At 43.0% G+C, this 26120-nt stretch overlaps 1 protein-coding gene and 1 long non-coding RNA gene across 5 annotated transcripts in view; one reads left to right on the top strand and one right to left on the bottom strand.

Annotated features, from left to right (window-relative positions):
* The window catches only part of GRID1 (glutamate ionotropic receptor delta type subunit 1), a 1339076-nt gene that overhangs the window by 107687 nt on the left and 1205269 nt on the right, over nt 1-26120 (top strand). The window lies entirely within an intron of this gene.
* The window catches only part of LOC130282508 (uncharacterized), a 52224-nt gene that overhangs the window by 19855 nt on the left and 6249 nt on the right, over nt 1-26120 (bottom strand). The window contains exon 2 of the long non-coding RNA XR_008846428.1: nt 23457-23512. This is a non-coding gene — a long non-coding RNA (uncharacterized LOC130282508). The remainder of the gene's footprint in view (nt 1-23456; nt 23513-26120) is intronic.

Here is a 26120-nt window from a genome sequence, read left to right as displayed (position 1 = left end):
TATATATATATATATATATATATAGTGATAAAGAACAGACAAAATAGTGCTTGGTAAAATCAAGTGTGTGGCATATTCTTCACGTCAGTTATTCCCATCAGTTCTTCATGAATCTGGTTACCGGCTATAATATTTTCATTTGCCCTTGCTTATTTATGTACTATCATTATTTCATGTGCTTTATTCTTTGTTAGCAGAATTCTTAGGCTCTGAGTCACGTCATATTGACCTCCACTTTACAGCAAGGAGCGCTAAAGAAATCATTCTCCAATCTACAACAAGCAATGTGTCACCTTGTATCCAAGCACTAATATGCACATCTTAGCTGCTCGAACAACATATTTGCACTCGGTGTTTCACTCCGTGAAGCCCAGATCTAAATGATTGATACTGTGCATGTAGAATACAAACCATGTCAATTACGTGTTTTGTCAAAAGCAATAACGTCTTTGTCTTTGGACGAGAGGTTATTAGGTTTGCAGTGCCCAATGGTATAAATTAGCAGTTATCAGACACAAATCCATGAACTTCCACTAATCTCTTCTAGAACCTCGGCAGGTGATTGTGAAGATCTTGGTGTACGTGTTTTGAAATGAATGTTTTGTCTCAGCAGTGTTATCTTATCTAATAGGAAGACCAAAGTCAGATTCCATTTCATGAGGCTTGGTTATGTTATTTTATTACAGTTTTTATCCAAGTTTGTTTGTGCTATGTATAAGCGTATTATTGCACTGCTTGTGTCTTGTATACTAACATTTCTGATTTATCTATGAAGAAGGATTTGCAAAGCAGATCTGATACCATCTTTTGGAGGTAGCTTTCTTCTTCAATTCATTATGTGACTATATGAAGCCTGACGCCATTTTAACACGTCAAGATTTCTGTGCCGGATTCCGCATAGGAATTCGTCATGGAAATTCTGCTATGCACACAGCTGAATTTCCATGGAAGATGTTTTCAGCATAGAAATTCCGTTTTCCGTGTCCACAGAATAAATGAACATGTTCGTTCATTCTGCTGACTCTGCATGAAATGCATAGCTGTCCATGAGAAGGTGCATTCCCGTGCGGTCCTAGGTCCTAGCGCCTTTCATGCCGGCGCCCGTGGTTTGTGGAATGTCCGCACAGAGGTTCTCCCTGTGGACATTCCGACGTGTGAACATAGCCTAAGGACATCAATGGTAATTTAAGACAAATTAGACAATCCTGCAGAAGGAGAGTTTACCCATCTGTAGCTGTTTTAGGCTTATTGGCCTTCGCCATTACAAAGCAGGGTGCTAGATGGCCATGGCATCATGTGACTACTATACAACCACATTATAACATTTCTCTGGACCCGCATTCTTTTTTTTTAGGAGGTTTTTGTTCTTACATTGCAGCCAAGCAATGGGGCGTGCTGCACTACAAGATAAAGCAATGACAAAAGTCGTGCTTTTTTTGGGAAAAAAGCCTACACTTTTTCTATTCCTTTATTATTCCTAAATATAAATGAAGAAATCAATTTCCTTTTGGTAAAAAGATTTTCTTGCTCACACAGTCATTTTAACATTTATTTTTATAGATAGGACATTGTTTTGCGTACCACATTATTTAGCACTGTTAGACTATTGTACATTGAGCCCCATTTTCTTTTGTGTTATGCAGAACAAAGGGTGAATGTGACCTGCTTCACAGTTGTAATACTTACCAATGGCGTAATTATGGCTTTTCATCTTGATGGATTCATTTTCTTTACTGCAGTGCCAATATTTTATTCTGCTCCTTCTCACAATTTGAAAAATAGTATCGAGCGTACATAGGTAAGAATATAAAGTACATTTTAGCAAAGGTGAATTAGGGGTACAGTGCACGCCCCCCAAAGCAGGGCAAATGTGTTCCAAGAAGGTTTTTAGCACATAAGTGCCATTTTGTGGACCAAATCTATGGACTATAGGCCTATGTTTAAGTGGACTTACAAATAAAACTCATTGGAATATTATGAAGATTGCAAAGATTACAGCATGAGTGGAGCTTAGTGACGCGACAGCTGCTGTTCTCTGATGGGTCCCGCTGCTAGAGAACAGCAGCGGTGACGTTCACAAGCAGATGATTTTGCTACCTATTGACTTCAATGGGAAGAAAAATATGCAGCAGCAAATAAATGCCAAAATATAGCACATGTGCCCCTAATCTAAGGTTCCTTTTTTTTCAAGATGACAAGCAAACAGTGACTGTATAATTTTTCAGTTTTGTTGAATAACAGGATCCCAATGGTTGTGTTTTAACTAAAATATACAAAGAAATGCTGTTTGGAAATGATACAGAAAATGAACAAACAAACAAACAACAAACTGTTTTAAAAGGGTTCCTGTTGTTTCCTGTAAAAATGCATAAATAGAAATGTAGGGGGACATAAAGCAACCAATCACAGCTTAGCTTTTATATGGCCTCGGAGCACCCCACACAGTTCTCAAAACCCGGTTCTCCGGATATCTCCACAATTCGAGCCTAGTGTTGCGGTTTGAGCGGTGAGTGCAGGATGCCTTTTGAATATTAGTGTTTGCATACTTTTATATCTTAAGTTTTTTCTTTAAGACCCACAATAACCGCTGGGACCCCCCATAATCTCCTGTGCAGAGCCCCAACTCTCCTTGCGCACAAAGCAGGGGTCAGCACATAACCTCCACTCATGCAAGAGCCAGAGATACACAAATACAGAGCTTGGGTATCTCCATCTCTCCAATAGAGAATTGAATAGATGACATGTGTGTACCCTTGCTCCATGCAAAAGGAGAGTAAGGGAGCTGTACAGGAGATTGCGGAGGTCCTAATGATCCGACATTTATTCCTTATCCTTTAGATAGGGAATAAATTGTCCTACATGAGACTTCTATTGCTTCTATTTCTCAGCTATTGTAGATTATGTTAGTGATGATGGATGCAGCTGAAAAACAAAAGAACAGGATGCGCTCCATGGTGTATTACTCTCACTATATGGTAAAGCTCAGTGTTGATTGCGCTTACCATGAGCAGTTGTACTACAATCCAGGTACAACCATGGGGTGACGTGTGAAGGGAAGACAATGTCTCTGCAGCCTCTCCACGCTAGGTAAACATTTCATCAAACAGGGGACATACCTTTGGGAGCAGAGCCGGATAAGCGGGCACTGAGACTAGGTGAGTTACTAATGAAATTTATTTTCCCATAATGCTACGCGTTTATGGTAAAAACATGCCTGAGGAAGCGGCCCCGCCCGTGAAACGCGTTGCATTGTGGGAAAATAAATTTCATTAGTAACTCACCCAGTATCAGTGCCCATTTATCCTGCTCTGTTGCCAGAGGTATGTCTGTTGTTTGATGGTAGAAGCAGGACAGTGGATTATCATATAGTAAAGTAGTCATCCAGCGCTTTCAGTGATTTTATATCTAATATCTTCTCCATAAATACCTTTTGTGGTACAGATAAGCTTCAGTTCTGAATTCTAATCTCCAACTTTATTCTTAATGTTCTTCCCTAAATTCATATCTATTTGTTAAGTTTTCACCTTGAGTATTTCAATTTACTTCCGAATAAACATTCACTTGAGGAGGTAAAATCTCTTTGTCGCTGAATAAGTGTCTAGTTATATTTATTTATGTCTTAACAAATGCAACTTCTGTTCCGGAAATTGCTGCATATTGATTATCCTGCTTCTCAAAGACAAATATAAATTTTAGAGGCTTGAGAAGTGGCGTACTCCTTCATTCATGCGCAATAGGACTAATAAAATGACTATCACCTATTTTTAATTGTATTGGATATAGTTGTATTAACTGAGTTATGAGAATATATGAAAGTAGTTACATGTTTGCAGAGATGCACAAGGAAGCGTAAGCCAATATTTTATGCTACTCTTGATGTACTGTAGCGTGTGTTTCTGTACAAGCAGTAATGTAGTCCATAAAATGCTGTTGCCATAAGCCTCCATTTTAGGACTCCGCAGCAGACCGAACTTTTTATGACTCAATGAAGAGATCTAGGTTTTACTTGTCTCTAATGAAAAGCCAATGGAAATTCACATGAATCAAGTAACTGGGCTTTATATTCATTTACAGGGGCAATTTTCTCTTCATTTACATCTGATGATGGTTATGAATAAGGCGAAGGCATAAAAAAGGCATATGATGCAGGCACATTTGTTGTACTGCAACATTTTTATGGCAACTTGCAGATAACCAAGTATAACACTAGCCATTTTTTTTATGTTAAGTGTAAAGCTATAATTAAATCAGATTTTCATTGCAGTCTTTAATGCACTGCTTTTGAGTCAAAACCAGGAGTGGATCCAGCAAAATAAGTTTTCAGGGAGGACAAATCGTGCATAGCAGTGCTGACTAATTTAGTTGCCACTAGGACAGCACAGATATGCAACATCACCATTGAAGGAATTGATTTTCAGAGTGTATCTGCCAAAAGAATGAACAGGTTTGAATTTCCACAGCTAAATTTTCTACTGCCAAAATTTAGGTTTAGCAGAATTCCAAAGAAATCAATGGGAGGTTGCTGCACCTCAATTTGGAAATCCTCTTGGAAATTTCATAGTGTGAACCAGGCCTATGTCCCAGAACTTCAGGATTATTCAGCATTGTGAGAGATTTGGGTCAGATCGGAGACACCTTAAGCAAACATCAAGTGTGTGGAGCAGGAGATGCCTCATTATAAATAAGGAGTTGCATCCAGAGGGCAAAGCGTACCCTGGGCTACTCCTCTCTGTTTGTTGTCTATTAAATGTTTTATTCAGAAAATAAGCCTGCTAAAGAAAGTTACAAACGTATGACTGAAATATACAGGTATCCTGTAGCACAATTTCAAATAACAGTTGCACAACAACTGGCAGTGTTTCTACTTGGCGGATTTTGTGGCAGTTATAAACAAAGCTAGAAGTGGATCCATGAGGGAAGAGAAGTCCTTCCTTTACATATCTCATTTCTTTTCTATCCATTTCTGGTCTTGGCTCAAAAACGGCAAAGTGGAAAAAGTTGTCAAAAAACTTTGGAAACATAGCCTTAATGCTGCCCGAACCATGAGTCATTAGGGGAGTCCACGGTTCCTTCTCTCCATCCCACCATCCTTGACTGACAGATCTCCTCTTGTTTGAATAAAGAAAAATCTATCAATCAAACCTGGCTGGGTAAAGTTAAAGGGGTACGCCACCCTTAGGCATCTTATCCCCTACAGGGGCTGGAGGATCGTGACGTCACGACCCTGCCCCTCTTTGCTCTGTGTAGCAGAGGACTGTGGGGGCTGCAGTAGAGATCACGGGGATTCCCAGTGGCAGGACCCCCCGCAATTAGACATCTTATCCCCTATCCAAAGGATGTCTAGAGGTGGAGTGCCCCTTTAAGCCAACAAGGACTGTTCTGCATGTAAACCATTTTATGGGGAAAATCCACAATCTTAATTAGCAGCAGATTGGTGGATGTGTACAGAAAAAATTGCTGTAAAATATAGTAGCAGGCAAGTGGATGAAATTGGACAGCAAAATGCTATGGAAATCTTCTACACATGAATTGACCAGCCACAGGTAAAATCCTGTGGATTTTAAAATCTGCAGTCTGGGGATTTCTATCATTGATTTTGTCACTCTTAGGCCAGGTTTCCACACAGGTTTTTTTCTGGCATCTATTCGAAAACTACCACAGCAGTTTTTGAGTCAAAGAAAAAAGGGGGAGATTCATCAAGCTGTTCCAGTAATTTTTTTTTTTTGCTATAAAAAGGTGCAATTTGCAAATTTTGTGATCTTTTTGAAATAGACGTTTTTGGAAAAACTGGCTGTGGGTTGCAGGGCTGTACAGTTTCCCATGCAGTGGACAGTATTTGTTAACTGCGCCTTTTTAAATATTTTGCACAACTATGTTAAAAACACCGCAAATGTAGACCATGACCAACTTGGCTTAAAAAAAAAGGACAGACCTCAGTGAAATTACTTTCAAGCATGGGAGACCAGTTATTTAGTATAGAGGCATCTGTTCTAATAGAGTGAGCAAAATCAAAGAAGAACTAAATTTGGGAGTGATTTATTTCACCCCTTAAGGACCAAGCCCATTTTTAACCTCAAGGACCAGGCCAATTTTATTTTAGCATTTTCGTTTTTTCCTCCTCGTCTTCTAAAAATCATACCTCTTTTATATTTTTATCCACAGACCAGTATGAGGGCTTGTTTTTTGTGTGACCAGTTGTCCTGTGTAATGACATCACTCATTTTACCATAAAATGTATGGTGCAACAAAAAAAATACTATTTGTGCGGGGAAATTTAAAAAGAAAACCAAAATTTAGCAAATTTTGGAAGGTTTCGTTTTCATGCTGTAAAATTTACGGTAAAAAGGACATGTGATCATTATTTTGTGGGTCAATGCGATTAAAATGTTGCCCTTAAAAAAAATTGCAAACTTTTAAACCAAATTAGCATGTTTAAAATCCTTCTATTTTGATGACCTATAACTTTTTCATTTTTCTGTATAAGCGGTGGTATGAGGGCTCATTTTTTGCGATCTTTACTTTTTATTGATACCACATTTGTGTATATAAAACTTTTATTCATTTTTTTGTAAATGTTTTGCTTTTTATTTCTTTTACAATCACGCCATTCACCGTACGGGATCTATAATATAATATTTTAATAGGTCGGACATTTACGCACGCGGCAATACCAAATATGTGTATTCATTTTTTTTTATATTTTTCTTAAACTTAAACTTAAAATTTATTTTTACCCATTATTAGTCCCCATAGGGGCTATTTATAGCAATCATTTGATTGCTAATACTGTTTAATACTGATCAGTGTTATCGGTGGAGGCAGGTGAGGGGACCTTCGTGCGCCGTTCTAGATGATCGGATCGCAGCGGCAGTGCTGCAGGCGATCTGATCATCCATATTTCTGACCACACTGAGCAGATGCCGTGATCTGTATTGATCACGGCATCTGAGGGGTTAATGGCAGACATCCACGCGATCACGGATGACGGCCATTAACGGAGGGTCCCTGACTGCGATCAGCAACCGTGACCAGCCGCGCATGATCCGAGCATCGCTCCGATGCTCGCGGTGATGTACAGGACGTAATTATACGTCCTGGTGCGTTAAGTACCGCAGCGCCAGGACGTAAATACATTATTTTTAACTAAGATCAATATATTAATAGAGATGATTACATACCATTAGGACATGCCAAACAAGCTAGTATTATCATGTTGGCTTTTATTTCACATTTGTCAACAGCTGGAGACACCAGTGCTGTCCTTGTAATTTCTAACAACCAGCTGGAGAGAGTATTCATGTATTTGGGTTGCTCTGTGAGCCAAATAGCCTTAAATTGTCGCTCATCTAATAAACTGGAGAGCGCAAAGTGAGAGCCCAAGTTTAGAGACCAGGGAGCGGTGACAATCCTAGCCACAATGGCCTAGGCCAGTGTTTCTCAACCAGTGTACCTCCAGCTGTTGCAAAATGACATGCTTTGGCGGTCTGAGCATGCTGGGAGTTGTAGTTTTGCAACAGCTTGAGTCAAACTGGTTGAGAAACACTGGCCTAGATGTTGAAAACGCTGTGGGGAGACAGCTTGGTAACAGGTAAGCTGCGTATGGTCTGAAGGTAAGTGCATGTGCCTGTGCATGTGCCAACTTGGGGCTCGCTAGGTTGTTATGTTATTAAACAATTGGCGATTAAGCAGGGACCAACTCTGTCTCAGGGTAAATAGGCAGAAGAGGACCTGCAACATACAAATAGTTAAAAAAGACAGGCAGAATCACTTTTTAACTGCTATGACAGCACCTTCTGTATGGAGCACACAGGTCTCCGGAGCTCAGCAACTCAGTCTGAGGGAAAACGAAAGTAAACTTCCAATATGGTGGCTCACAGCTGTTTGTCAGGTGAACATCGGCAGAACATGCTAGCACTAGGTAGGACTACTCGGAATTGTGCCATACCCATAGAAAGCAATGATTTCTAAGTGGATTCCAATAAAAGAATTGACATTAAAAACAATAGGACTCTGCTGCAACTGAACTTCTGAGTGAAATTTTTCTGCTGGATTTTGCTGGGAAATTCTGCGGTGTAAACATAGCCTTAATGGAGCAGGGGTAAAATCCATGGTGAATCTGCAGAAACTCCAGATGTAGAACATGCAGTAGTCACTACAGATTTATGGCAAAATCAGCAGAACATATGTAGTTGAAAGTTGACGCACCCTAGGGTTGTGCCCGTGACGGATTTGTTGCAGGCAATATCCACGCTAAAAATCAATTCCATATAAGGGAATTGGGTTGTTTCTGCAGCATGTGCATGGATTTTTATAAACCCCATGGAAATAATTGGGTAGCAGGTGGATTGTTCGTACAGCTCTTTACCTTATTATTAAATTAGCTGCACATCCACTATTACACAGGGTAATGTGCAGCCGACAAACAAGGTTGTTGTTTTTTATCAGGGAAAAATAATATAATCAGCCAAAGAGAGCTGGTATTGGCCTGTTCGGCCAACAATCGCTCTGTATAAGATGTTTATATTATTTAAAGGGAAAAAAAGCAAAAATTGTGGGGAACAAACCCCTCTGGTACCTTGGGTATCCCATACTTCTATCCAACTTTATTACCGTATTTATCGGCGTATAACACGCACTTTATAGGCTAAAATTTTTAGCCTAAAGTCTATGTGCGTGTTATACGCCGATACACTCCCAGGAAAGGCAGGGGGAGAGAGGCCGTCGCTGCCCGCTTCTCTCCCCCTGCCTGTCCTGGGGTCTAGAGCCCTGCTGCCAGCCCTTCTCTCCCCCTGGCTATCGGCGCCGCTGCCCGTTCTGTCCCCCTGACTATCGGTACCGGCGCCCCATTGCCGGCACCGATAGCCAGGGGGAGAGAAGCGGCGCCGACAGCCAGGGGGAGAGAAGGGGCAGCGGCACCCATTGCCGGCGCCGCTGCCCCGTTGCCTCCCCCCATCCCCGGTGGCATAATTACCTGGGTCGGATCCGCGCTGCTGCAGGCCTCCGGTGTGTGTCCCCTGCGTCGTTGCTATGCACGGCGCGGCGCACTGACGTCATGCACCGCGCTGTGCAGCGCATAGCAACGACGCCGGGGACGCACGCCGGAGGCCTGCAGCAGTGTGGACCCGAACCAGGTAATTATGCCACCGGGGATGGGGGGAGGCAACGGGGCAGCGGCGCCGGCAATCGGTGCCGCTGCCCCTTCTCTCCCCCTGGCTATCAGCGCCGACAATGGGGCGCCGGCACCGATAGTCAGGGGGACAGAACGGGCAGCGGCGCCGATAGCTAGGGGGAGAGAAGGGCCGGCAGCAGCGCTCTAGACCCCAGGAAAGGCAGGGGGAGAGAAGCGGGCAGCGACAGCCTCTCTCCCCCTGCCTTTCCTGGGGGTATATCGGGGTATACACGCGCACACACGCACCCTCATTTTACCATGGATATTTGGGTAAAAAACTTTTTTTACCCAAATATCCTTGGTAAAATGAGGGTGCGTGTTATAGGCCGGTGCGTGGTATACCCCGATAAATACAGTATGTATTGTTTCTTTTTCAGTATCTTCTCATATACATTGATATCTTGCACTATATTTATATTATGTTGGGGTCTTGTATAACAATGGTGTTCATTACTCAATAACATTTTCATTGTATTCCTTTAATATTATGTATCAAATGAGTGGTCCTCCATATTATATAGATTTTTGAACTATTTGGATCCCCGTTTTTTATCAATAGAATCCCAACAGTGGAGATAATGTAGAGGGCTCTGATTCTTTTGCCTCCATTTGATGTATTTTCTGTATTTTAAGTGAATACTAGGCTAAGTTTCCACTTTTTTTTTTGGCAGTTTTTGAGCCAAAGTCAGAAGTGGATCCATAAGTGAGGAGAAGTGTAAGTCCTTCCTTTATATGTCCTGTTCCTGTTGAATACACTTCTGGCTTTGGCTAAAAAACTGCCAAAAAAAATAATCAAGTTGAAACATATCCTAAATGTCTTTTTGCCCTTGCTGTGCATTTTCGCTTAATAAAATGCTATACATGTCTTTGCACTTTAGCATGTTGTACATTTTGATGTCTGACAATTTGCATTTCTTTGTGCAATTGTAATATGGCAGTCACACCTTGTAATATGGCACCCATCCCTTTTTGATATTTTTAATCCATGTATTTTTCTTAGCAAGATGTACAAATCTGCGAGACCTGTTGATGCCAGACATTTTAGTCCAATTTAGTATCATTTCTATTGCTCACTGAGGTTTTAGCATTCAAGGAATCTTCCTATTATGTAATTCACCTGCAGCAGGCCTGGTGGGTGCCCCAACATTCACCAGGCATTAATGCATGGATCAGAGTGTAATAAAGCAGTCATATCTCAGAAGTAAGAATTCCTGCAGAAAGCTTGGCCTTTTAACAACAAGCTATATAGAGATCATCTTCTACAAAGAAATATTGGGACATCAAATCTAGAATCCCACAGCTGCAATAAAAATAAAAATGTCAGATTCATGCCACCGGCTCTTGAGATTATTTAACTAGAGGGGAACCGTGGCATTTGTCATTTGTTCAAACAGTATTTCTTTCATGATCTGAGGATATTCGTATGAAGCAGCCAATTTCATGTCTCTTATTAGAGCACGGGAGATTAGGACTGCCCAGATTGTCTTTTGTATTTAACTCATTTTAGAATTGCATTTGCCTTTTTTGCATTTTTGTTCTACTTTGTTGTAAAATATGTCATTTAGTTGTTCGCGGTTCTTCTAATCAGTATGAGAAAAGGATTTTTCCATTGTTTGAGAATGAAAAGAAAAATTTTGTCCCATTCTACTTGTAGATTAAAAAAAATATCCCTGCCACTTCCAGCTAATACACAAAAGTTCAGAGCACATTGTAAAGATGTAATGTCATTTGTGAGCTGGGGAAAGCAATAGGTACAATGTGGCTCTTAACAGAAAAGAAAGAGGAGGCGGAGGGGTATACCGCCCAGGAGATAATAGCGTGTTCATTTAAATGGGTCACAGGGGAACTGAAACAAAAGCTACACAAATGGAAATTGGCTGGTGCAGCAGTGTGTCTAGCACAGCTCGGCTTCTTATCGTGAACTGAGTAGGACAAGGTTAACACAGCAGCCCTGAAATAAAAATGACCTGATGTAATAGGGGTGCTAGAGGTAGTTGTAGATCAGTGCTAGAGCATGTCTGCTTATGGGCTTTGATTAGTAGGCACGAAGCAGTAAATGTCACCGTTCATTCTCTTACATGTTTCCAAGCAACATCAACTTTGACTGCTTTCTCTATCTTAATGTATGCCATTATAACTCATTCAAAGATACCTTATATCAAATGGAAAGGGGGTTATATAGACTATCCAAAAGAATTGTTAATGCAAATAATGGACTGCTAATTTAGTTCAGATTCTGTTGGCAATAATGTTTTTCTTAGTAGTAGTTCTGAAGATAATATCTTAGACTTCATTCCAGGTCAGAGTCCCTCTCTTCAAATATTGAAAAGACTGCCAACCATCTTAGTTGGAGTAATTCTTTTTTATCACTTGAAGGAAAGGTCCACCAGTGCAACCATTTTGTATTGGCCACATAACTCCAAAACAATGCAATTTTACTTCAGAATTAAATATTTATTGTTTTTGCACACCATTTTGTTTACTTTGTAGTCTGATCCCACAATTATGTATAGCTTACTTCTGGTAGGTTACACAGAAGTTGTTGACAAAACTGCTGCAAGGATCCTGGAATCAACACATTGTAGGTCACTAAACCTTCCTACCTTTCATTATCTTAGGGTAAAGAGCTAAAGTCCATGGCATGACAAGCTTGTGCATTAGGAGATAAGAAGGGTATCAAAACTTTTGACAGGCCTATAAAGAGAAGTCTGTACATATCCAATGTCGTGGTCATGCAGCATGCATGGCCATGATAAATGTTGTTGGATCTTCCAGTTACTACCATTACAAGGGCCTAGGCAGGCTCTACTCGCTAAGTTCCTAGAGCTTTCTGCATTGAAAGCATTCCTGTCTCTTCCTCTCAGCTATGACTGCTAGCCCTAGTGATTAAGTGATTAGACACTAGCAGCGGCATAGCTATAGGGGGTGTAGAGGTAGCAGTCCCACCAGGACAGGTGCCAAAGGAGGCCCCAAAGCACATCTGTCCCATAAGAGACCAGTATTATAAATGGCAAATTTTGCATTAGGGCCCAGAAGCTACATCTGGACGCTAGCGCTATCAGGCATAGCTGAGTGGAGGGACTAGGTTTTCTCTCAATGCAGAGAGCTGTGACTAATAAAAATAAAGAACCTGCCTCCTGGGCACTTGTAATGACAGTGGCCATGAGCTTCAACATTTTAAGTATGGTTGGGCTTTTTCCCCTCACCTTTGAACAGGCCTGTCATCTGGCAGGTCCACTTTGAACAACAGACCTGTCCTGTAAAATCCACAGTAAAATCACCCAAAAATCTGCACGTAACAGATGCAGAATTTGCGAGGACTCCACCTACACATAAATCCACTCTAAGCATTGTGCCAAACAATACAAAAGCATATAGTTTCCCAATTTAGCTCTTTTTTAATGTTCTGAGTATTCAAGCTTAAGAATTCTTTGGTACTTTCACTGAAGAGATTAGAATGTATGTGCTACGCCTACTGGTTGTTTACTATTGGTGGATGAGATGCCAACTGCACAGTGTTTTCTCAGAACGGATATTATGGTAATTAAAAAAAATTACTTTTCTAACAAAAGTATTTGCAAATAGTTCATATGAATGTGCTGAGCTTTGTAGAGACTTAATTTCTTTGAATTATCATCTGAATGAGATTTCTATATAGCCTGAAAGTATCTGAGACAACACATTAAGGTTTAATGTGATCCGACTGATGTGCATTTAACAAGAAAGCTACAGAACTTTCCCCTTAGATAGGAGATTAAAGATTTCTCTCTATTAATGAAACAACCTCTGATGTTTGACATGCTTTTCATTACAGAAATCAAAAGTGTTTTTTTTTTACTTATCATGAATGATCAATGGGTCATACATGATAATGCACACATTAAATGCATTTCTAGATATTTAATGTATGTGAATGTGTAAATGCCTTAAAACATGTACATTATTCTGTAGAACTTATTTTTATGGGTCACTTACTCTTTTAATGGTATCCACATTTTTTTTTTTTTTGTGTGTGAGAGGAAATTATTGGAGGAAACCTATGCAATTACATGGACACAATACACATGCAAGTCATATGTTAACTTGTGTTGCTTTGTAAAGTAAGCAAACAGAGCATCCTTATTATAAGCCTATAAACAATGTAAGCTCAATGGTTGACCATAAGAGATTTAACTGCATCCCCCAACAATGAGGAATTATTTAAAAAAGATTAAAAAAAAACTCTTATGCTAAGAGGTAGCGCTTAGAAAACATGCATAGGATGTGATTTTTCATATATATATATATATATATATATATATATATATATATATATATACTCTTAAACTCCTAAATGTAGTATCTAATAATATTGCTTACTGAAAAGTAGATGGTGCAGTCTAAAGATGGGCCAGGCTTTTAAATAGTATAAATTACTGCTTTAAATTCCAAATTATTAAATTATTTGTACTCTATTTCATACAGGGAAGCTATAATGCATCATTTTTGAGACCTGTGTGTGGTAAGTCTCAGGGGTAGTGGTAGTACAGTCAGGGATTTGCTTTGGTATATCAGGGGTTAATGTTAACCCTATAGTTCGTGATGCCTGGCTGAGGGCTAGTATGCTGAGATGACTCACCGGCCTATCGCCGCCCTTCCCAGTAACGACAGGTGTATAAGAATAAAGACGGAAGGTCCACAAGATAGTTGAATTTGAACTTGCATAAACTTTACTTAACGGCTTGCGGTACATCCACAGAGTAGTAACAGTCTCAATCAAACAGTCTCTCTACACTTGACTGACAGATGTTGCGGACCTTGACTTAAGATAATAGTCCCTGAATTCAGGGTATATTGCGAAGATCCGTCCGGATTTAGGGGATAGATAAGGTCCGGTGGTCTTGCAGAGTGTTTAGGGATTGATACACCCACAATTTGGAATAGATCAGCCGCCGCCGCAAGGCTAAGGCCTAGACTCACTGATGACAGCAGCGCAGATCCTTTCTCGTCAACAGCCAGGAACCAAGAGAGAGATTAATGGCCACCGCGCCCTTATATGGGCAGGGGCGGGGCCGTTTTTCATTGGTCCAGCCATCTGTCACTCACCGTCACAAAGGAAATTAGTGCATTACGTCACAAGGACCTCCAAAGGTCCTCAAGCAGAAATACCATAGAGTTCACCTGATCACGTGCCCCGCAGGTCCTGCTACGCTTCTCACAGGAAATTAACTATTTATGTACATTTTATACAGTTAAACTTCCACAAATAAGGAGCATTAGACTAGAGCAATGACTATAGGGGTGAGAGGTGACTAGGGGTGGACTATACAAAAGGACCCCGACGTCCTAGGGACTCTGGCTATGGGGACCTATAAACAGGTACCGTATATGATGCGGTACCGGGACACCTCACGTGTCTTTGAGAAGACCTCCCTGTACCCAGACCAAATTTTGTATGATGCATTTTCAGTCCACCACACTGCACGCCTAGGAGCCATTATTAGAAGACCCCAATTCAATGCAATTTTGGGTGACTTGATCATTGGTTTTGTTGTAATTGTCTTTCTTGATATGAAGTAGATGAATATTTACATACAATGTCAACTAAGTATGGAAAGTGGAGAAGGCGATGTTCTCATACATGCATTTCCTTCTTTTATCACTCCAAGAAAAAGACATTCTGTCCTAACTTGTCAATTGGCAATGGACTTAGCTTGTGTTAAAAACCTACTGAAGTAACAGAGTTGTAATAATCTGTTATCAATATTTCTATGTTCCCGCTGATATGAATGTTCTGTAGAGCAAGATCTTCCAGCTGTGACATGTTCCTCTGTAGGGGGTTCCTGACAGCATGTGGCGTTTGACAGCTGCTTGCTTGTAAAATTACATTTCCCAATGTGGATTCTCAATAGTGTTTGTCCACTCTCCAGGTACTTCTGTTTCCAGTAAACATGACATCCAGAAATTAAACTTCAAATTGTCATCTATCTTATCCAAATATTGAACAAAATCTGGAATAATGTAAGCATTCCTCCTACCCTACAAGAGGAAGTTATCACTGTACCACCTAATATTCTAGCTGTAAAGGTCTTTGGTTGTATAAAGGTGGTGATCTTCCTACTAGGCTATGTATAGATGGTAGAACTCAGTTCCATTTAGTCTTCCCTGGACCTAGAGATAGTAAGAATCAGCAAAAGTGAAAAAGACAAATATTCAAAAACAGAAATTGAGTGACCGGATATATACTTTAGGGTCCAGAGATTACTTCCTACATTTCCTTAGATAATATGAGAGAGCTTTTATAGATGTATCATGAAAGAATAGATATATAGAGACAAGGTACCGTATAAACTCGAGCATAAGCCGAGTTTTTCAGCACGATTTTACGTGCTGAAAACACCCCCTTCGACTTATACTCGAGTGAACTATCCGCCCTCAGTGGTCTTCAACCTGCGGACCTCCAGATGTTTCAAAACTACAACTCCCAGCATGCCCGGACAGCCGTTGGCATGCTGGGAGTTGTAGTTTTGAAACATCTAGAGGTCCATAGGTTGAAGACCACTGCGGCCTTCGTCATTATCCAGACCCCCCCCCCCCCTTTAGTTTTGTACTGACCTGCCCTCGGCAGGAAGGAAGGGTGAGCTGGTCCGGGCCATATGTGCTGCAGGGACCGTCCGGTGGGGAGGGTTAGTCGTTCCGGGCTGCCCATCTTCACCGGGGGGCCTCTTCTCCGTGCTTCGGGCCTGGAATAGTGACGTTGCCTTGATGACGACACACAGGGACGTTGCGCATGAACGTCCCTGTGCGTCGTCCTCAAGGCAACGTCACTATTCCGAGGCCAGGCCCGAAGCACGGAGAAGAGGCCCCCCCGGTGAAGATGGACAGCCCGGAATGATATCCCTCCCCACCGGACGGTCCCTGCAGCACAGATGGCCCGGACCAGCTCACCCTTCTTTCCCACCGAGGGGAGGTGAGTAGAAAACTAAAGGGGGGGGGGTCTGGATGATGACAAAGGCCGTAGTGGTCTTCAACCTGCGGACCTCCAGATGTTTCAAAACTACAACTCCCAGCATGCCCAGAAAAGCTGATGGCTGTCCGGGCATGCTGGGAGTTGTAGTTTTGAAACATCTGGAGGTCCGCAGGTTGAAGACCACTGTTCAGACATTGACAGGCGGTGATGATGAAGGGGGGTGGGGTGGGATGATGACAGGCGGTGATGATGAAGAGGGGTGTGGTGATGATGACAGGGGGATGATGACAGGAGGTGATGCTGAAGGGGGGGTGTGGGATGATGACAGGGGGAAGATGACAGGCGGTGATGATGAAGGGGGGGGTGTGGGATGATGACAGGAGGATGATGACAGGCGGTGATGATGAAGGGGGGATGATGAAGGGAAGGATGATGACAGGGTAATGATGAAGGGGGGATGATGACAGGCGGTGATGATGAAGGGGGATGATGACAGGGTGATGATGATGAGGGTGTTAATGATGGGGGTCTGGATGATGACAGGGGGGGACGATGTATTTCCCACCCTAGGCTTATAGTCGAGTCAATAACTTTTCCTGGGTTTTTGGGGTGAAATTAGGGGCCTCGGCTTAAGGTGCATGCACACTACGTTTCTTAAGATACAGGACTGTATATGGCTGGGGAGAGGGGGCGGAGAGTCGGGGGCGGGGCAACTGCACGCTGCCATATGCGGTCCCGTATCTAATGTATTTCAATGAGCGACCAGAGTGAAACGCTGCCTCCGGTCGGCTCCGTTTTGGCCCGTATACGGTTTCCCGACCGGACCTAAAAACGTAGTCAACAGCGTTTTTAGGTCCGGTTGGGAAACTGTATATGGGGCAAAACGGAGCCAACTGGAGGCAGCGTTTCACTCCGGTCGCTCATTGAAATACATTAGATACGGGACCGCATTCGACAGCATGCGGTTGCCCCGCCCCTGACTCTCCGCCCCCTCTCCCCAGCCGTAATACGGTCCCGTATCTAAAGAAACGTAGTGTGCATGCACCGTTATATTCGGGTTGGCTTATACTCGAGTATATACGGTACAGTAACTTCTCAGCCTGGTGCATCTATTATCCTAAGAAAAATTGCATATCTACACCATTTACCTTGAATATGGTAAATCATATAAAATATACAATAGACATATTTATTCACAGGCTAACCACAATATAAAGATAGATGATAAGATGTCACAGGAGACATGGCATATATGTAAGAATAACATAATTCACTCTAAGTGACAGGTCTGTAACATGGACTTATATATAATGTGCTGAGTTTACCATTATACCAGTATATCTAGAAATGCATCTTCCACAACATACATATACATGTCTTCTGCGATTTCTAAATCCCTAACCAATCCATTCCTCAGCTCACAGTAATAATACATCCAGAGAATTTCAGCTGCAGCCAGGACACATGGTAATGACATCCTAATAAGTATTTGTGATGCATCACAAGACTCTGTGCCCGTCTTGATTCATTACATGAATGCCTGGCTCTGTAAATGGCCATAATTATGAAAAATTGTGTAATACTTGCAAATGGAGTTGGCTACCGTATTTTTTCTTCATAATAAAGTAGCTGACATTTGAAAGAAAAGAAGTTCATCAATTATGTTTTATTGGCACTTGTGTTCATCCCATACCTTATTGTGAATTACATAAATATGGTATATCATTACAAATAATTGTGAATTACATATATATGGAATATCATTACAACTAATTGTGAATTACATAAATATGGTATATCATTACAAATAATTGTGAATTACATATATATGGAATATCATTACAACTAATTGTGAGGCGTTGTTTTATACATTCTTCTTTACTGAATTTTTTCTTTTAAATTAAAATTGTTTGCTATGTAATATTTTGGTTGTGCTTTCTATTAAAACACTGCAAAGCACAAAACAACCAGCCTATTTTTCTAACAATATGGATTCTCCATTATAGCGGCTCATAATAAACCATTTCCCCCTAGAAAAATGTCTGTCATATATGATTAAGATGTCTCTACACATACATATTAGATAGAGATTGATGAAACGGGACTATTTCAGCCAAAACAATCATTCATTTGGTGAAATTTGACAAGGAACTATTGTTTTAGCCAACTGATGACAGACTAAGGCTGGGATTACATATGTCTGGCATAGGTGAACTCAGCCTAGATCTCAACACAACTGATGTTACAGCTGATGACAAGTTGTCATCAGTTGTATGGCATTCGGCGCCCATTGTTTAAACAAGATGCGTTCCCCTGCCCATTGCCCTCCAGCGTGTCCAACCATACGGCATCAAAATTGAGATGCTGGTTGAATGTGAACTGTCCTATTCAAATGAATGGGATCAGTTCTACCATCAGTTTCTCTCCAGTGCACGCCAGAGGGAAACTATGCCGGACTCAGCCGATAATCATACTAAAGGTCTTTTATTCAGGAAATAATGTTCTCAGAAATATTCCTTGTTCTTCATCTAGAGTCATTCATCATGTATGGCCATCTTGAACAACTGTAATGGCCAATACGGGCTAAATTTGTCTGACCGTGTCCGTGACATTATTCCCCAGATAATCTTTGTTCAACCATCAACCTACTTCTATCTAATATTATAGCCACTTTTAGTTTCTAGGATAAGAAAGATATTAATAAATAGCAGCTAGAAATGATAAATAACACTGTGCCTACTGTAGAGAAGCATGAGGTCACAGATGTTTGCAACTTTTCACCACATTGTTCAGTCCAGAAGTAACGTGATTCCACATGATGTGATTGTGGCCAAATATATTTAAAAATAAGAGAAATAAACATTTCCATGTCACGATGCCGGCTGGCAGGTAGTGGATCCTCTGTGCCAGAGAGGGATGGCGAGGACCGCGCTAGTGGACCGGTTCTAAGCCACTACAGGTTTTCACCAGAGCCCGCCGCGAAGCGGGATGGTGTTGCTGCGGCGGTAGTGACCAGGTCGTATCCACTAGCAACGGCTCACCTCTCTGACTGCTGAAGATAGGCGAGGTACAAGGGAGTAGGCAGAAGCAAAGTCGGACGTAGCAGAAGGTCGGGGGCAGGCGGCAAGGTTCGTAGTCAGGGGAGATAGCAGAAGTTCTGGTACACAGGCTTTAACACACAAAACGCTTTCACTAGGCACAAGGGCAACAAGATCCGGCAAGGGAGTGCAAGGGAGGAGACCAGATATAGCCAGGGAGCAGGTGGGAGCCAATTAAGCTAATTGGGCCAGGCACCAATCATTGGTGCACTGGCCCTCTAAGTCTCAGGGAGCTGGCGCGCGCGCGCCCTAGAGAGCGGAGCCGCGCGCGCCAGCACATGACAGCAGGGGACGGGAACGGGTAAGTGACCTGGGATGCGATTCGCGAGCGGGCGCGTCCCGCTGTGCGAATCGCATCCCCAACGGCCATGACAGAGCAGCGCTCCCGGTCAGCGGGACTGACCGGGGAGCTGCAGGGAGAAAGACGCCGTGAGCGCTCCGGGGAGGAGCGGGGGCCCGGAGCGCTAGGCGTAACAGTACCCCCCCCCTTAGGTCTCCCCTTCTCTTTGTCCGGTAACTGCCTCCCCTGGGATGAGGACACCGGGAAAGGATGGAGGGATTCCTCAACGGCAGGCAGAACAGCAGGAGTAGGAATGGGGAGAGAGGGCAGAGGGCGAGACCTGGCACGGGGCAGTGTGACACCAGGACGAGGGCCATGAGGGGACACAGAGGCTTGCCTGATGGGACTGGGAGGGAGGGAGAGGCATTTCCTGTGGCAGGCAGAGTCCTTAATGACCTTAGGGGGACCGGATACAGGAAGAACCACAGGATCACGGCAGGGAGTACTGGGAACCGGTTGAAGGCAGTCCTTGGAACAAGAGGGACCCCAACTCTTGATCTCCCCAGTGGACCAATCCAGGGTTGGGGAATGGTGTTGAAGCCAGGGTAGTCCAAGGAGAACTTCAGAAGTGCAATTAGGAAGGACAAAAAATACAATTTCCTCGTGATGAGGTCCGATGCACATTAGGAGGGGCTCCGTGCGGTAACGCACGGTGCAATCCAACCTGGCTCCGTTGACCGCGGAAATGTGGAGTGGCTTGACAAGACGGGTCACCGGAATGCGGAATTTATTCACTAAGGACTCCCGAATAAAATTCCCAGAAGCTCCAGAGTCCAGGCAGGCCACGGCTGAGAGGGGAGAGCTGGCTGAAGTAGAAATCCGAACAGGCACCGTGAGACGTGGAGAAGCCGACTTAGCATCAAGAGACGCCACACCCACGAGAGCTGGGTGCGAGCGTGCGTTTCCCAGACGTGGAGGACGGATTGGGCAATCCACCAAAAAATGTTCAGTACTGGCACAGTACAGACAAAGATTCTCTTCCTTACGGCGATTCCTCTCTTCCAGGGTCAGGCGAGACCGATCCACTTGCATGGCCTCCTCGGCGGGAGGCCTAGGCGCAGATTGCAGTGGAGACTGTGGGAGAGGTGTCCAGAGATCTAAGTCTTTTTCCTGGCGGAGCTCTTGATGCCTCTCAGAAAAACGCATGTCAATGCGAGTGGCTAGATGAATGAGTTCATGCAGGTTAGCAGGAGTCTCTCGTGCGGCCAGAACATCTTTAATGTTGCTGGATAGGCCTTTTTTAAAGGTCGCGCAGAGAGCCTCATTATTCCAGGATAGTTCAGAAGCAAGAGTACGGAATTGTATGGCGTACTCGCCAACGGAGGAATTACCCTGGACCAGGTTCAGCAGGGCAGTCTCAGCAGAAGAGGCTCGGGCAGGTTCCTCAAAGACACTTCGAATTTCCGAGAAGAAGGAGTGTACAGAGGCAGTGACGGGGTCATTGCGGTCCCAGAGCGGTGTGGCCCATGACAGGGCTTTTCCAGACAGAAGGCTGACTACGAAAGCCACCTTAGACCTTTCAGTAGGAAACTGGTCCGACATCATCTCCAAGTGCAGGGAACATTGCGAAAGAAAGCCACGGCAAAACTTAGAGTCCCCATTAAATTTGTCCGGCAAGGACAGGCGGAGGCTAGGAGTGGCCACTCGCTGCGGAAGGGGTGCAGGAGCTGGCGGAGGAGATGGTTGTTGCTGCTGTAGCTGTGACTGTACTTGCTGTAGTTGTGACTGGAGTTGCTGTGTCATGGTGGTCAAGTACGACAGCTGGTGATCTTGTTGGGCGATCTGACGAGCTTGCTGGGCGACCAGCGTAGGGAGGTCAGCGACAACTGGTAGAGGAACTTCAGCGGGATCCATGGCCGGATCTACTGTCACGATGCCGGCTGGCAGGTAGTGGATCCTCTGTGCCAGAGAGGGATGGCGAGGACCGCGCTAGTGGACCGGTTCTAAGCCACTACAGGTTTTCACCAGAGCCCGCCGCAAAGCGGGATGGTCTTGCTGCGGCGGTAGTGACCAGGTCGTATCCACTAGCAACGGCTCACCTCTCTGACTGCTGAAGATAGGCGAGGTACAAGGGAGTAGGCAGAAGCAAAGTCGGACGTAGCAGAAGGTCGGGGGCAGGCGGCAAGGTTCGTAGTCAGGGGAGATAGCAGAAGTTCTGGTACACAGGCTTTAACACACAAAACGCTTTCACTAGGCACAAGGGCAACAAGATCCGGCAAGGGAGTGCAAGGGAGGAGACCAGATATAGCCAGGGAGCAGGTGGGAGCCAATTAAGCTAATTGGGCCAGGCACCAATCATTGGTGCACTGGCCCTCTAAGTCTCAGGGAGCTGGCGCGCGCGCGCCCTAGAGAGCGGAGCCGCGCGCGCCAGCACATGACAGCAGGGGACGGGAACGGGTAAGTGACCTGGGATGCGATTCGCGAGCGGGCGCGTCCCGCTGTGCGAATCGCATCCCCAACGGCCATGACAGAGCAGCGCTCCCGGTCAGCGGGACTGACCGGGGAGCTGCAGGGAGAAAGACGCCGTGAGCGCTCCGGGGAGGAGCGGGGGCCCGGAGCGCTAGGCGTAACATTCCATTCTTTCATTTTCATGTACAGTCACAGCTAATATTCTACAAAAACATTACCAACTGTAATGACTTTATATCCTGATGCCAATATGTTTGTCATCACCATGACATAAGTCTTGGGACCCCCATCTTTAAGAGTGGAGAACAGCTGACATGGATTATTTCCTGTTGGACCCAGCCTGTTCATGAAAGAAATGCACAGTCAAGCATTAAAGGGGTACTCCAGTGGAAAACTTTTTTTTTTTTTTTTTTTTTTTAATGAATTGGTGCCAGAAAGTTAAACAGATTTGTAAATTACTCCTATAAAAAAAATCTTTATCCTTCCAGTACTTATTAGCAACTGTATGCTACAGAGGATATTCTTTGCTTTTTGAATTTCTTTTTTGTCTTGTCCACATTGCTCTCTGCTGACACCTCTGTCCTTGTCAGGAACTTTCCAGAGAAGCATAGATTTACTATGATGATTTTCTCCTGCTATGGACAGTTCCTGATACGGGCATCAGGTGTCAGCAGAGAGCACTGTGGACAAGACAAAAAAGAAATTCCTCTGTAGCATACAGCTGCTAAAAAATGCTGGAAGGATCTTTTTTTTTTTTTACTAGAAGTCATTTACAAATCTGTTTAACTTTCTGGCACCAGTTGATTTAAAAAAAAAATGTGTTCCACCCCTTTAAAGGCACTTCTAAAGGAAAAGGGGCAGAGTAAGAAACATTTCTAGTCTGTTTATCCAGAATAATTTCAATTCTTACAGCTATTTCAGGGAGAGGACGTGGTGATAACAGATGAAAAAATGTTCCTCTCCTGGAAATTGCCATTGAATAATTTGTCTTTGTCTCCTAGATTGATGCATTATGGAAGTGGTGTGTCCTTTGTTTTCACATATGGTCTGGAATAGATATGAACATAAACACTAAAGCCAGATCATTTATTTGAATTGTCCAGTAGCGCACATACTTTATCATGTAGCAGTAGTTGGTTTACAAGCTCTTTAGAAAAAAAAAAGAAGAAAAACACCTTGACCTGAATATAATGTTCTCTATAACTATTTATAACAGTACAATGATTTAATTAGATTTTGTCCAGGTCCATTATGCTTTTGCTCATGGTAAATAGAATAAAAACATTTGTATGTTCGCACAGATGGATGTTTGTAATTACAAAAGACAATGGCTAAAATGCCCAAATGATACTCAAATAGGGTAATTGGGCTATATACTGTTGGAAATCACAGGGTGGCACTGTTCTTCTTGTTTTTCATCTCAGTGCAGAAGTATCTACTCATCAAGGGAAGAAAATCGCTGCACTAGGCCCCATCAAGTACACTACTCACTTATTTCGATGTAGAAGGGGTTGGATGCCAAATCTATATTTGTTCTTTGTTCATTCCTGGCACAAAATGGAAGAGTAAACATTAGGCCAAGTTCACACAACAAAAGAATGTTCATTCTTTTGGCGGATCTACTCAGAAATCCATTGCTGTCTATGGGGAACGCGGTCAAAGTGCCACCCTTGGTATCTGGCCATAGGTTCTGTTGTGTGAATCCAGCCCAATTCTGTAGAAATCTGAGGGAATGATCTATATAGAAGTGTAACTATCCGTACTAGATTTATAATGCAGGAACCTATAGGCACAGATTATTGGCACTGGAGATTATAGATATTATTTAGATTAAGACTTAAATTGTGTATGGTTTAATAATGTTTGTTTGCTCTTACAGTATGATGCAGGGCATAGCGGTGCATGTCTCACATCATATAGAATCATTGGGAGCCTTCATCTTGTCCATTAGTGTCCTCTTCTCATTCCCACAGCATGTGAATAAATAACTAGAATTTCAATAAACTCTTCTCAGTGTATTTTCATGTAATACGTGTAACACATGTAATATTTAGCAGGTATTCTTTCACTAGGCTACTTTCAGTATAGGCACAAGCCTACTGTGTCTATACATAAATAAAACTGCTATATAGTGCTTGCCAAAGTTAAGCTAAGAATCTGGTGAATAGACCACAGTACCTTCTGCCAATTCCTGAAACATGAACTATTTATGTAACAATTTTGTCACATCTTAGTTATTTCACATGCTGCAGTGTTCAAATTTCCTGGGGATACCCAGCTTTTAACAGTTCTACATATTCCCAACATTCCACAGTTTTCATAGCTTCTAATATGGTGACAAACAAAAGTTTCTCTAGTGATTCACAGCAACAAAATTATAAACAGATTTTCCTGTCACTACCTACCGTATTTTTCGTCCTATAGGAAGCACCGGCATATAAGACTATTTTAAAGGTGCAAAATTTTGAAAAAAAAAGATTCTGAACCCAACAGTGATCTTCAACCTGCGGACCTCCAGATGTTGCAAAACTACAACTCCCAGCATGTCCGGACAGCCAACGGCCAACATGCTGGGAGTTGTAGTTTTGCAACATCTGGAGGTCCGCAGGTTGAAGACCACTGGATAGGAGGTAGTACTCACTTGTCCCTGCAGCTCCCAACCCGTCACCGCTGCCCTGGATGTCGCTCCATCGCTGTCGCCGCGTCCCCGTGGTGTCCCAGACGCTCTGGACATCATCTTCCCTGGGATCCACGCTCTCCGTCATCACGTCGCTATGCACGCCGCTCCTATTGGATGAGGGGACGGCATGCGCGACGACGTGATGACGTCAAAGGAGAGCGACGGCCATGCAGGGGATCCCGGCACGGAGCAGACACCGAGGAGGCAAGTAAGGTCCCTCCCTGTGTCCTGTAAGCTGTTCGGGACGCCGCGGAGGTCCCGAACAGCCCGACTGAGCAGCCGGGTTAGTGTCACTTTCCCTTCAGACGCGGCGGTCAGCTTTGATCGCAGCGTCTGAAGGGTTAATACAGGGCATCACCGCGATCGGTGATGTCCTGTATTAACCTGCGGGTCCCAGCCGTTGATGGCCCCAGGTATTTGCCGTATAAGACGCACCAACTCCCCCCCCGTCTTAAACGGCGAAAAATACGGTATACATTTTGTAAATACCAATACAGTTTTTGACCCGATGCCCTTTAAAAGGCTCTGTAAGACTGGTCTCTTCAAAAGGGCTTATATCGGACACGTATTTTTAATATTAAGATTTTACGATATCACCATTTAGACACCCATTAAGAATGTACCTGCCATAAACATCCCACTAGATCTATTTATTATCTTTTTAATATTTCTTTCTTTGCATAGGAAAAAAAGTTTTTATTACTCCTACACATCCTCATCCTAGCCAAATGTTTGGGTCCATGAAATGGAAGCAACCGCTATTACCTACTTCTATTGACTTCTACATGCATATTTACGATGTGAATACTATGGTATATCTTTAAGCATTAGTAAACAACCAATTGCATCTTTATGACTCTGTGTGGCCTTTGTAGGAGGAATACTGGATCCACCATGACTGTAGGTGCGTCTGTCGGATATTTGTTTAATTCAATTGTTTAATTTCATTTAATTCATATGTGCCACATAGAGTTTTGTTGGCATCTTTGTGGCTCTTTATTTGCTAAATGACTTAAAATGTCAACAAAAATACAGTTAAAACAAACAAGTCCTTGCTTGAATATCACCTGGTTATTCTAAGATGCTTGGTCTCTTTAAAAAAGAAAACTTGATAGTGATGTCCTGAGTCATCATGGAATTACAAAACAGACATTCTGCGGCCATCACTGCCTTCTGCTTTCCTTTGTATTCACTTGCTGGTAGCAGTTCTAGTTTTTTGTCATAGTAATGGGCCATACCAGGTTTTTGTTGTGTTTTGCTTGTGGTGAATCCTCACCCTATATAATGAATGTATTTGTTTTCAGGGCAGTCATATTGCTGCGGTGAGCTTTCTGTGTCTATATCTTGTCCAGTCAGTCTCAATCTGGTTGGATTTATAAGATTTATATGGATTGCTATTGTTTTTTATAGCATTGCCACCATGTGTTATCGTGTTCAGTCTGTCTTCTGCAAGTTTTATTGATATTGTTAGTGTT

The sequence above is a fragment of the Hyla sarda genome, chromosome 7 (assembly GCF_029499605.1).
Source record: "Hyla sarda isolate aHylSar1 chromosome 7, aHylSar1.hap1, whole genome shotgun sequence".
NCBI lineage: Eukaryota > Metazoa > Chordata > Amphibia > Anura > Hylidae > Hyla > Hyla sarda.
This window is presented reverse-complemented; position numbering and strand designations above follow the sequence as displayed.